The sequence below is a fragment of the Zeugodacus cucurbitae genome, chromosome 5, assembly GCF_028554725.1.
Source record: "Zeugodacus cucurbitae isolate PBARC_wt_2022May chromosome 5, idZeuCucr1.2, whole genome shotgun sequence".
Lineage (NCBI taxonomy): Eukaryota > Metazoa > Arthropoda > Insecta > Diptera > Tephritidae > Zeugodacus > Zeugodacus cucurbitae.
Window position 1 is genome coordinate 47,385,203 of NC_071670.1, and position 13,378 is coordinate 47,398,580.

Below are 13,378 nucleotides of genomic sequence, written 5' to 3' on the forward strand. Positions count from 1 at the left end.
AGTTGTGCACGGCCTATCAGCTGCTTGGCAGCTTAAAAAGAAATTAATAGAATTTGTGTGTATGTATGTTTGTGTGTGCTTTAAGGTGTCGCGTAATAGTGCAAATATTGCCGGTAGCCAGTAACTGTTGTCGGAGCATACTGAAAATATACATACATATGTTAGACTCTGTTTGTTTATCTACTTCAAGATTAGTGTCGGCCAGCAATGTAAACACATAACATACGCGCTTTATTAGTGTCTTTCTGGTGAAAACCGGCACTGATTTTGTATTATTCATTTATAAATAGATACTTGACTTGTCTTTGTAAACTAAACTGGTACAGTGTTCACTGATATATTTTCACTAATAATTTTAGAAATCGAAATTCTGAAAAAAATGGAAGTACATATATCTTAAATCATGGCGTCATGTCAATTTGTCAGTTTGTGTTCTGTGAGCGGTCTTTTACATTTAAACATAAAATATGAAGATCAGGAGTAATTACTTTTTTTTAATATTTGTCATGACTCATGGGGCTCTTACTATGTATGCTATATGTGTTTAGGGTCGCAGAATCCGAATCCGGTGTCGGTTTTTCAAAATTGGCGGATCCAATATAGCGGACGCTTTCTTTAAAAATTCATCGGAATCGCTTGTATCTCGTTACTCGGGATTTTTCGGGATCGCTGATTATAAACATATGATACATATAGTAAGAGCCCCAGGTCATGACAATATATAAATGTTTTTCTACGATTATCTATGTTCTTTTAATTGCCACTTAAACCTTATTCTACACAATTAATAAAAGACAATGTTGGATAAACATATGTACAATCCAATCGAAGGCATTTTGAAGTTTGTGAATCTTATAAAGGCTCAAAAGCTCATATTTTGTTTAAAGCAAATCACTTATGCATATTGTTTTTTACTTCAAATGTAGGCCTCAGTTTTGGCGTTTCTCTTATTTATCAGTTGAGTTCTTCCCGAAAATTCCCTAGCATTCTTTCCAGACCTGAGTAGACAGGTCCAAAGTAGTACGAGTATTTAAAATAGGACCCGTATGATCGTCTCTATGAAGATCGGCCAAAATGGTGATCATATTTGTACTTTGAGAAGCGAGAATTTCAATTTCCAATAGTTAGCTTTTGTATCCAAATAGCCTTTTATTCTATTATCTCTAGGTGTCCAAGGTGTTCTGGTCATGATCACTTTCTTTGCAAGCACCTTCTTCTTTCCGATAAGAACACTTATAGCGTCGACATCAATTCGATTATAACCGCTCTTCTTAAAATTTCTATAACTAGGATAAATATAACCTTGCAGAGGGCGAAGAATTCACTCGACCTGTTATGATTTTTCTGGAAACATAATGCTGGGCAACTACAAGGATTGATTTTAATAAAATTCTGTACACAATACTTTCTTGACACCCGGATAACATGGATGGAAAATAGGCCAAATCGGTTCACAACAACGATTACTTTCCATATAACTTAATTTTGAATTCCATCTTATTCTTTCGCTTTATAATGTATACATAAGGAACCGATGAAGATAGCGGAATAAAACTTCACACAAATACTGTATATAATCTGTGGTATCACTTGTGAAAATTTAAAATGCAAATTGTCGAAATCGGACTATAACTTTTCAAGGCCTCGGATATCGAACATGTAAAACTGAGTGCATAAGGGTAATTTTTCAACGAAAATATCGGTAAATCTTTCAGATATTTTAATTTAATTCGGAGGAAATTATTTTCTTCGAATAGTGTGTCTCTTTTCCAAATATTATTAAAATCGGGTCATAACTTCCCCTGGCTCCCATATACCTAATTATACGTTTTTCAAAAATACGGGGGATGGCTTTATTCCACATATATCGGTTGATATGCGAGATATCTCTGCAAAATTAAGTGAGCGTATAGTCTTGGATATAGTGTAGCTTGGTGTGGAAAATTAGTGAAATCGGTTTATGAATTACCTTAGCCCTCATATACCATATATGATAATTTTCGTTATTCTATTGGACTTTATGCCGAATCTAGGGGTCAAATTGTGTGTTACCTGAATAAAGTTACTTCAATAAATTGCGAGAGTATAAAATGTTTGGTTGGACCCGAATTTAGCCTTTCCTTACTTGTTTTTTTTTATTAAAATTGGGAAATATATGTATATGATGGTTATGACAATTATTGTAGAAGGAACAGACGTCAATCAAACCTCAATGCATAGTTCTCCAAGCCTTGTCATACTTCTATACATTTGTATATATGTATGAGGCGTCCTGTCCTCGAAAATGCATTTACCGTCACTGTGTTGCATGCAGCAAGTCAATAGGCAACAAAAAATTGAGAACAATATAAAATGTATACGCTGTGAAGGGCGGCGAAAGCAACGCCTGTACGCAGCCGATAAGACACTGCACAAAATGAACCAATCAACTTGCAACACAACAGCAACGTGCAACGAAAAATATTCAATTTTGTGCAACAAAAGTTAATTGTTTGCAGTGCCATGCAACAGTGTTTGGCGAGTTACAGCCTACATGGAAAGTTTTCATAAAAATCGGAAATTAATTTTCACTTTGAAGCCTCTTCATAAGCCGCTACATAATAGTAATTTTTTTTTTGCACTCCGCCCAAATGGCGTATGCCTGCATTTTCACACCTGAATAGTCGCAATTCGAAAAAGGCGTAACCAATATCACTGCTGATGTGCGTATTATCCTCTGCGTGAGTTAATATCGCTGCTTCATTTTATTAATTTTTGTTCGCCGCTAAAATAAACAGTTGTAGCGGTTGTCCTTGGGTAAATGTGTTTTCCGCCATTTTGATGTATGTGGGCTATAATATTTGTTAGTTTTTGTTGCACAGATAATAATATGAGGAATATTTTACATGGAAATATAGTCTCTATGATGGTCATTTCAGAAAAAAAAATAGAAATAGTGCTTTGTTTAGAAAAAACGGATGGGTTTTATAACTTTTTAAAGTAGTTTTTAGACTTGAGGCTTTTAGACCCATTATGATCATATTTTTGTTATTATGGTAGCCTCTTGATGGTGCTAGAGTCCCTGAAAACCTTAGAATATGATGATAATAGAAATTTATAAGGGATGAAATTTGACTTGTCTTTGAAATTAAACAAAGATTATCACCCTAAGGAATCATGACCGAACAGATTTTAATTATTTATTTTGTTTAGGACCAATTGATTTGGTCTTCTTAACGCAGAATAGGCTTCGTAAAATTTCTTACTGTGGTGATTCTATATTATTCATATTTAGTCATTCTTCTTGAACAAATTCATTATGCGTCTACTCTGTCCAAAGAATATCTATGTTCAGAAGTGATTCTATATGGGATTACCTATCATATTTTATTTTCGGTATTGGGGGGCTCGCAAAATATATTTACCTGATGACAGGAGATATTTTTTCTTACTATAGTTCCAAAAATGTATATCTTATCAAACTTTGTTTATCTCCATTTCTGATGGACCTTTTTTCTATTTTTACCATACGACATCTGAAGTACACTAGATTGAATTATAAATACCTTGACAGGCATTTTTAGTACGCAATATTTTAGTTGGCTGAGGAGGGATGTCGTTTCGAGTAGGATTTAAGCGAAATAGTCCATTAGTCGATATATAATATACATCGACATTTCGTGACCACTTGTTCCACAAGTTCATAAGACTGACTCGCTAAAACTATGATAGTGGTGAATAGAACAAGGAGTTAGCGTAAACAAATATAACAAGTAAGGAAAGGCTAAGTTCAGGTGCAACCTCACATTTTATACTCTCGCAATTTATTTATTGAATTTTATTAAGATAACACACAATTTGGCCCATTTATTCAGCATAAAGTCCAATAGAAAAACGAAAATCATCATATATGGTATATGAGGGCTGAGAACCGATTTCACCAAGGTATAGGTATATTATATCCAAGACTATACTGTCAGTTAATTTGGCAGATATTCCTCCGATAAGACATCCGATTTATAAGGTATTAAGCCCCAGGTATATGGGAGCTAGGGAAAGTAATGACCCAGATTCCATTTTAATTACATTAAAAAATCTCTGACATTTACCGATATTTTCGGTGAAAAGTTACACTTGAATTCTTCATGTTCGATATTAGGGAACTTGAAAAGTTATGATCCACAATTTTTCCACAAGTGATGCCACAGCTTAAATACAGTATTTGTGTAGAGTTTTATTCCACCATCTTCTCTGGTTCCTACATATATATATATATACTATAAAGTCAAGGAATCGGATGGAATTCAAAATTGATGTATATGGGAAGTAGGCGTGGTTGTGAATCGATTTCGCCCATATTCCGTACGTGTCATCAGGGTCTAAAGAAAATATTATGTACAGAATTTTAATAAAATCTGTCGAGTAGTTCCTGAGGTATGGTTTTCTAAGTGCAGCTTCTTTCTGCCATTTCTTCTGTAAAATTTAGTGTTCCTCACGTTTTCAGTTAGTGAGTAAAAGCACTTTTAGTAATTTTCAACCTAACCTTTGTATGGGAGGTGGGCGTGGTTATTATCCGATTTCAACTATTTTCATGGTGTGTGGTGGGGTACGTAGGAGAACCGATTGCAGAAAGTTTGGTTTATATAGCTTTATTGGTTTGTGAGATATATAGAAAAAAAAAATCTATTTAGAGGCGGTGCCACGCCCACTTTCCAAAAAAATTACATCCAAATATGCCCCTTCCTAGTGCGATCCTTTGTACCAAATTTTAGTTTTATATTTGATTTTCAATACCAACTGTCTCATAGTGCCAAGTAGTATGTGTAACCAATTTCATTAAGATGTCTCCATTTTAACTCAAGTTATCGCATGAACAGTCGGAGCAACTCTGTTGCGAGACTATAAAAATAAATCTATAAGTTTATTTTACTTTAATTAGTTATCCAAATTATATATATATTTATTAAATTTGCTATTACTGTTTTCACAAGTGATATCTATTAAAAGACACGAACGAATTTAAGTGCAATATTTTATGCTTTATTTATTTATTAAGAAACGTGTGCGACGTCATTGAGTAAAAAGTGCACCTGAAAGATTTTTTGGACCACTCGAAGATTACGAAATTTACATTATGCATTAGCATTACTTCATAAGTAGTTTACATACCTACATATGTTCTCATATACTTCGTTTTTAGAGGATATTTTTGCTTGCAAGAATTCAAAATGTAAAATTCATAAATAAAAAACATTGCTATACGTGGGATACTGCATAAGAACGCAAACCTACTAATGTACCTTAATATGTATGTTTAGCTCAGTTGCCGCCTTGGGTACAGAAACATACTGACTATAACCAAAAAATACTTATTTACCCGGTAGTGAAATGAAGCGGTGGTGAAGAGCATAGGAACTAGTATGAAGTCTGGAGTATAACTTACTTGTTTATGCCAGCTTTTATAAGCCTATATTTTAGAAATTGTCATTGTAACAGTTTTTTTTGTGAAATATACCATTCCCAACTAGTTCAAAAACGACAAAGATATAGTTCAATTATGGACTAAAATCCCTGTCATAATCCTTCTCAGATTTTCTACCACTAGTCGTGTAAGAACTAACTCATCCATAAATCACATTATAATTTAACATATTTCGTTTTTGGGAGTTCACGTGTTCTAGTTACCAACTAGTATTTTTCGGACTAGTTCATTTTAAGTTGGTATTTTTCCCATACCGTGCTAATCTGTGCAACGGGGTGTTCGCTTGTACTGTTGTATCATCTACAGTGTAGGCAAAAAGTTAAACGACTACTAGCCACCATCAACAACATCAGCATTACATCCAACACGGTGTACCGGAGGATCAAGAGCGTCACTGCTGCTATCATACACCTCTGTCTATATAACTCTTTGCTTGAGAGCTTACATGATGCTTACAACAACACAATGCCATTTGAGATTGTACTGCAGAAAATTGGGATTTACATAAAAGCCACTAGAATCATTGCAACAGCGGCACTTCAACAGCGACCTCGACTGGGTAGTGCGCTTGTGTGCGATTTGGTCTTAGGAAAAAAGATAAACCTTGGAGGCGGTGTGCTATTGAGGTGAAGGTGTTCAGGTGCTGAAAAAGTGTCTTAGTAGTCTGGAGTGTAACCAGTAAGCCGGGAGAAGCTACTGCGTAGCGTAGAGTAAAGTGTCTCCGTGAATGTATGTGTGCATGTAAATGGAGTGGAGAGCACGATACAGGCCCGTAAATATACTTAAATATGTATATTTAAGGATATATGTTTGTCTTTAAGAAGAAAGCTACAAGCATGCATGTCTAATATGAAGATTGTCTACAGGTGAATGCCGTCGTGCGATTTTCGTTTATCCCATATCGTGAGCTCACTAGTAAATATATTTCCCTATACTTGGTTATATGTGAATATGTTTGTTGTAGGTTTATCTGCTTGGTAAATAAGATACGCTTGTTCACATGTGCACCACCGTTACGATTTATTTGTTTAATATTAAATGGAAATGCTGGGGATACTTAGCTCTCTCTTGTGTGTATGAAAACAAAAATATCCATATCCATACGAATACATATTTACATTTACATATTAATACATACATATATACATTTTAACTGTTCTGTATGCACGTGACAAAAAAGCACGTAGACAGCAATAGCTGATAATTTTGCTAATGTATTGCATTTCATAAGCGTTGCTCTATGTAAATTGCGCGATTGTTGCACTTTGCTTTGGTGAGTGCTGGCACACACACACTTTCATATATACATACATGGTACTTGCACTTAATTGCCATAAATAAGTAGTCACATCAAATCGATTGTCGTTCATAATATGGAAATATAGCGCCAATCCGCAGTTTATGCTGTGCTATATTTAAACGCGAAATATTTGGTTGTTAATTGGCCTTATTATGAGTTAGTATTAGCCTAATATGTAAATTGGCTGGATGTGTATGTGTTTACTGTTATTTCTAACGATGTTTTCGTCATTTAACGAAATTTTAGTGTGTGTTGATCCCACAGGAAATTTAAAATATATATTTCATTACGAATGTCATTGCGCCCATTAAGGGGAGCCCCCATTCTCGATTTCAAATTTTGACGATTTTCAATGGGCGGGTAGTAAATGAACATAAATTATTTTTTAGGGTTGTAACTCAGCATACATTTATTTGAAAACTTTAAAAAAAGAAAAAGAAATTTACATAATTGTTGTTGTTGTTTTTTGAGATCAAACAAAAGCTCTTCTTTTCGACGGCGCATGTGATTTCCGCTCACTGGAACCTCTGAAACCAAAAATTCCAACGGGATTAGAAAGAGTACATGTTTGGCTCTGGTATGCACTAGCATTATTAATTTCGCACAAAAATTAACAAAATGGCGCACCTTAGAAATTTGTTTTTTTGAAAATCACCTTTTTTCAGCCACAAAACAAGTTGAAAAGTAAAGGAGGTCTTCATGGATTTGATTTATCCTAGTTCATACCATAGCTATATATGTATGTATAGAATAACGCATTCAAATTTGGAACCGATTGGTTTTGAGTAACCTCATGCGCCAGTCGTAAAAACACTGTTTCGAGAAAAACGCGTTTAAAGTTTTGAGAAGCTCTCGCCGTCGCCTGACGCTTCCACTATAAATCATCGAGAGTTTTTGAAATTTTCAGTTGAAATTTTAAAGGAACATTCTTGAATAGTTATAGGTTCGAATTAAATTAAAAAAAAATCGATTTTTTAAACCGAGAATGGGTGGTCCCCAAGGGAAGCTCAAAAATTTGTATTTTATTTTTTTTTCATGAGACAGTATAGTCGAAAAATAATAGCGCTCAACTAATATATGTATAAATAGATATTTTTATTTATTTTGTATTCGATTTTCGGATTTTTTTGCTGCTTCGTTGCACTGCAATGCTTCATGGGTGCATGTTTAATGTTACGAAGTATGTTAACAGTTAAATCCAATTGCAAGTTATCTCACGTATTAGAATTCAAAATTAATAGAAAGTCACTAAGAAGTATGGCTATAAATATCCTTAACGATTATGCGAAAGAAAATATAATGGATGAGTAGAAAGAGTCACATACTTATCCTCAAAATGGTTTATCCTACAAAGTTTGGTCTAATTGGTATGAAACTCTTACTTCATAGTATCGAGTCAGTTAAAATGGCTGTGTCGCAGTAGTGCAAAGCTCTTTTGTAAATCTTAAGACTAATAAGTACTCGTATATTATAAACTGTATTTTAATTAAGGTGTTGGGTTAGGTGGGTTTTTGAGGCTAAAAACAAATGTATGTTTACGTTTTTTTAATATTTACTATCATACATTTCATTTAAACAATTCAGCGTATCAAAGATTCATATTTAAACAGTATTTTGTGAAATTTTAGTTTAAAAATTCCGAAAACTCAGCCTTCGGTACCTCATCTCCCATGACGTGTCCAAAAAAAAAGGTCTTGCGTTGGACATCATAACTCATGATTGGTTCATCTAAAAACTATAAACCAAAAATATTTCGATAGTACTTGGATAAATCTAGTTAATGAACGAAGAAAAAAGGAAAATATTGAAATTTGAATTTTTGACAGAATTAAAAAAAAAATAGTTATAATAAAATTAAAAAATTATGAACAAAATCGGTTCATAACTTTTCGAGAAATCATATCCACCGACTTAAAAAATTTAATTTTGAGATAAACGCGTTTAAAGTTTTACATTCGTACTGACGTGGTCTGATGGGCGGCACTCCCAAAGGGTATATCTCTTAGAATATTACTCGGATTGATTTGATATTTTTGGATACTATTTTAAACATATTGCACTAATTAATACGGCAAAAAAAAATAATTTTGAAACCCTTAAATATAATTTTGATTCTCCTTGACTGTCACTTTGGTCAATAGTTCATTTCAGTTGTATTAATTTCAGAATGATATCACTATAGCCTGGATGCGCAGATAATACGCTCTGACTGCTTTAAGGTGGTAAAACAAGGCTTCCAAATGATTTTTCTTTTGTTTAAATATATAAAGTTTAATTGAGGCAGAATCGAGAAGTAAGTCCCTATGTCCATTTTGAAGCGGAATACAACTTCTTAATGCCTTCAAGACACCTATACTGGACCATATAATTAATATATAACTGTAGAAGCTATAATTTTCTAATTTTGTGTTATGCATCTACTTCATTTCGGTTATTTGAACTATTAAGTCGTGTTTTTCCTTTGTTAATAGTGGTTATGGCATTCGGACTCTTGGTTGCGAACATTTTCGACTTATTAGTATTTACAACAATTAGAAATGCATATAAAATATTTTTAGTCAAAATTATTTTAAATATATATTAATATATATCTTTTCCTAGTCATCAATCGACGCTTCGGCGCCAATATTCTCATAGCCATTCTAAGCTCATACGTACACTAGTTCCCTTGTCAGCTTTTTTATACGCTTCTGACAAAATTGTTGCCTCGAATTTCAAATGCAATTGCATAGATTATTTCTCAACAAGAATTTGAATTTATGAGTAGCTGTCAGTTAGCAAATGCAATACTTTTTTTGTTCGTATGACAATGAAAACCAGAAGTAATAAAAAAGATATGTGTATTCTCAATGGACAGTCACTCTCTTAATAATCAAACTTTTTTCGTATTCACTAGTTTTTTTCATTTTCCCATAATTGCATGTGCATTTTGTTGGGTACTAACTGTCATCTGCTGTCAGCGTTCATTATCTAAATTAGTACATCAATATTCGCTTAGTTATTCTGTAGCGAGATTGAATCTTGTTTCGTTTTCATTATTCTGGTTTTTGAAATATTGTTTAGTAGCGGAGTACATATATTATTTAAATCTATTTAATATACGTCATACAATACTCTTCGTTCTCTTTTTGTGAGATTTATAATCCTTATATAAATTATATGTCTTAATTAGTATTCATGGATTATCTTTTGTCGAATAAAATAAATTCTATAGATTTTTTCACTTTATAAGTGCTTATGTTGTGTGTTTTTTGATAGACACTTAACCTATAAGAACTGAATGGGTTACAAAATAATAGGGTTGTCATTGTGATTTGATAATTTATAGTCTCCATATTTGTCTTAGTAGGTGGTATAGTTAAAGGCTGGTACAGTTGGAAGAAGCTCCAAATCACGACTCTGAAGATGATTTATTAAACGTTTGCAGAACTTGATGTGCGAAAGATCAGTTGTGCTATGGTCTGTAAGATATTTTTTGTCATCATATAAAGACCATAGACCCTTTCCGTTCCCGCTTCAATTCTCAATTTAAAATGATTTATAATGTTGTTGTAATGTTAACGCGACCAAACTAGTGTTTTTCCTTTCTTCCTTAAAGGGTTAGGTGGATTTAAAAATTTGAAAAAAAAAATGTTTGGTCTTATTAAATAATGTAATATGTTAAACATATTATCTAAAAAAAATATAAATATTATCTAAAAAAAATATTATCAATTCAATCCGAGTAAAGGATTAAGAGACATACCCTTTGAAAGTTCCGTTTATCAAGCCACGTCAGTATGAATGTACAACTTTAAACGCGTTTATCTCAAAACTCACTGTTTTAGCCGGTGGAAACGATATCTCAAAGAGTTATGAAGCGATTTTGATAAAATTTTGCACATATCTTTGAAATAACATTATCTAGTTAATGAACGAAGATTTTTATAATATCTTTATAATAACTAATTTTTTCGAGCCAATATATGCCGAAATTTTGACCAAAAAAGTGAGTTTTTTGGTTAAAACTCTGTCAAAAATTCAAATTTCAATATTTCATTATACCCTGAACAGGGTATATTAAGTTTGTCACGAAGTTTGTAACACCCTGAAGGAAGCGTCGGAGGCCATATAAAGTATATATATAAATGATCAGTATGTTGCACTGAGTCGATTTAGCCATGTCCGTCTGTCTGTCTGTCTGTATATATACGAACTAATCCTTCAGTTGTTAAGATATCGTTTTGAAATTTTGCAGATGTTATTTTCTCTTCAAGAAGCTGCTCATTTGTCGGAACTGCCGATATCGGACCACTATATCATATAGCTGCCATACAAACCGAACGATCGGAATCAATGGCTTGTATGGAAAATTTTCGCATTTCAAGTGGTATCTTCACGAAATTTGACATGGAATACTGCTTAAGGTAATAATATAATCTCCGAAGAAATTGTTCAGATCGGTTAACTATATAACCTTAATGTTTCTAGCAAACAACCCGGCTAAAAAGAATTAGTAAAATGTTTTCTTTTTTTTACTAACTTTTCCTTACGTCTTTAGATTTGCTTAAACACATAGTTACTAAAAGAAATGCACCTGTGAAGAGTATATTAGCTTCGGTACAGCCTTGTTGTTTTTCCTTCGTTCATTAAGTAGATTTAGCCATGTACTATCGAAAAATTTTTGGTTTATTATTTTTAGATGAACCAATCATGAGTTATGATGTCCAACGCAAGACCTTTTTTAGACACGTTATGGAAGATGAGGTACCGACGGCAGAGTTTTCGGAATTTTGAAATAAAAATTTCACAAAATACTGTTTAAATATGCATCTTTGATACGCTGAATTGTTTAAATGAAATATTTGATTGCATATATTAAAAAATACTTCTTAAAATACCCTTGTTTTTAGCATCTGAAACCCACCTAAAACTGTTGGCGCGTATATGTATGTATATATATTTTATTCATTATATAGCCAAAGTTCTTTCGTATAATTCTCAACGAAATTAATTAAAATTTGTTTTTACTCGTAAATGCATGAAAAGCACAATTATTTGCCAAATTTTAATCATACGATTAAGTACTTACCACTACAACCTTAAGGAACGCCAATGAGTATATGGAAATTTAATTAAATGCAGCCATTTAAAATTTTGCATGCTTAAACGCCCTAGACACATACATTTCAACACTAAATGCCTTGTTGTTGGTGTGAGAATTGAAGTTAATTTAATAAACCGACACTCAAAGCATTTTCAAAATATGCAATGAAATTTGAATGCATGCCAAGAGTCTCATAAGCGCCTTATATAAGTACATGCATGCATTCGTAAACGCTTATGAGCTGTGGCATAACATGTTCGTATTTGAAATTTAAGCTGTTAAAATATGTAAGCGCACTTATATACACAAACAAACACATGCGTCCATATAGCAAATACAAATATAAGTACATACATACATATATATATTTATATATATGTATAACTCTATATAGACAATCTGGTGTTGGTAATACCATAAATGACTTACTAAACTAAATATTGCATTTAATGCTTAACACTATAAGCTAAACGAAGTGGAAGCTATCTGATGAAATCAACCGACAGCAAGCCATTGAAGGACTAACGGTGCACGAGTGTACGTTATGTAACACGTTTCATTGGCAGACAAGTGAACTGTAAATTGCCAAAAGCGCATACTATGCCAATACCCTTAGTATACTAGCAAATAGTCGTTATGAATGTTGAGAGTTAGCGTGAAACGTTATGAGCTTTGCTGCTTCTCTTCATTGCTTTATTGTCCGCTGCTTTTGAAATTAGTGTAACTGTTTTAGTTAGTTATTTATAAGTCTATTCGTACATCGATTTATTAAATGATCTTTCCACTTTGATTGAGACATTTATAAAACAAGTTATTTCAATTCATCAACAGCTTTTTTGGGCATTGTAAACTATCGATCTTCTATTTCTTTTTGAATTGCAACATATAAAGACATTTTTGCTAGAAGATTCTTCAGTTTCATGTTTTGGGTGCTTAAAAACGTGTTGGTGGAAGAATAATGAGTAATTTTCTCCGGTCTGTTCCCTTATTTCGTGAGCAACCCTTCCTGTGTAGCATTTAGAAAATCTTCTAGTTCAATATTTATAACATGTCAACCTTGTTACTAAGGATTTCATGGACGAACAAGTTTGTTGGATCTCACTTGAAGGGTTTATTTGGTTTCGTATTCATTTGTTCCATGAATTGTATTCCACTCTCACGATCTCATATACATCGCTTAAGCCTTCATGATTGAAAGTCCTGAAGTTGTGTTTGTTATCAAATCAATATCAAATAGTAATTTCTGAAAACCTAATGCCCCGGTCTGCGGGGATATAACCTGTCGAATGACCTTTTTGATTTTCTAGCTAAACAACAATTCTTCTCTTATCTTCATGATATAAGTCTGCTTCGCGAGAAACACCATATTTCGGTATGGTGCTTTATTATCAGTGATTGAGTTGATCCGGACTTATACTTATCCTTAAAGTAGTTTATTAAAATTCCCACCATTGTTGTTACAGAGGCCTGTTTGAGTTAAGAAACTATAAATTGTCATCGCTGGCTTTTAACAAAAAAATATTTTTATTAA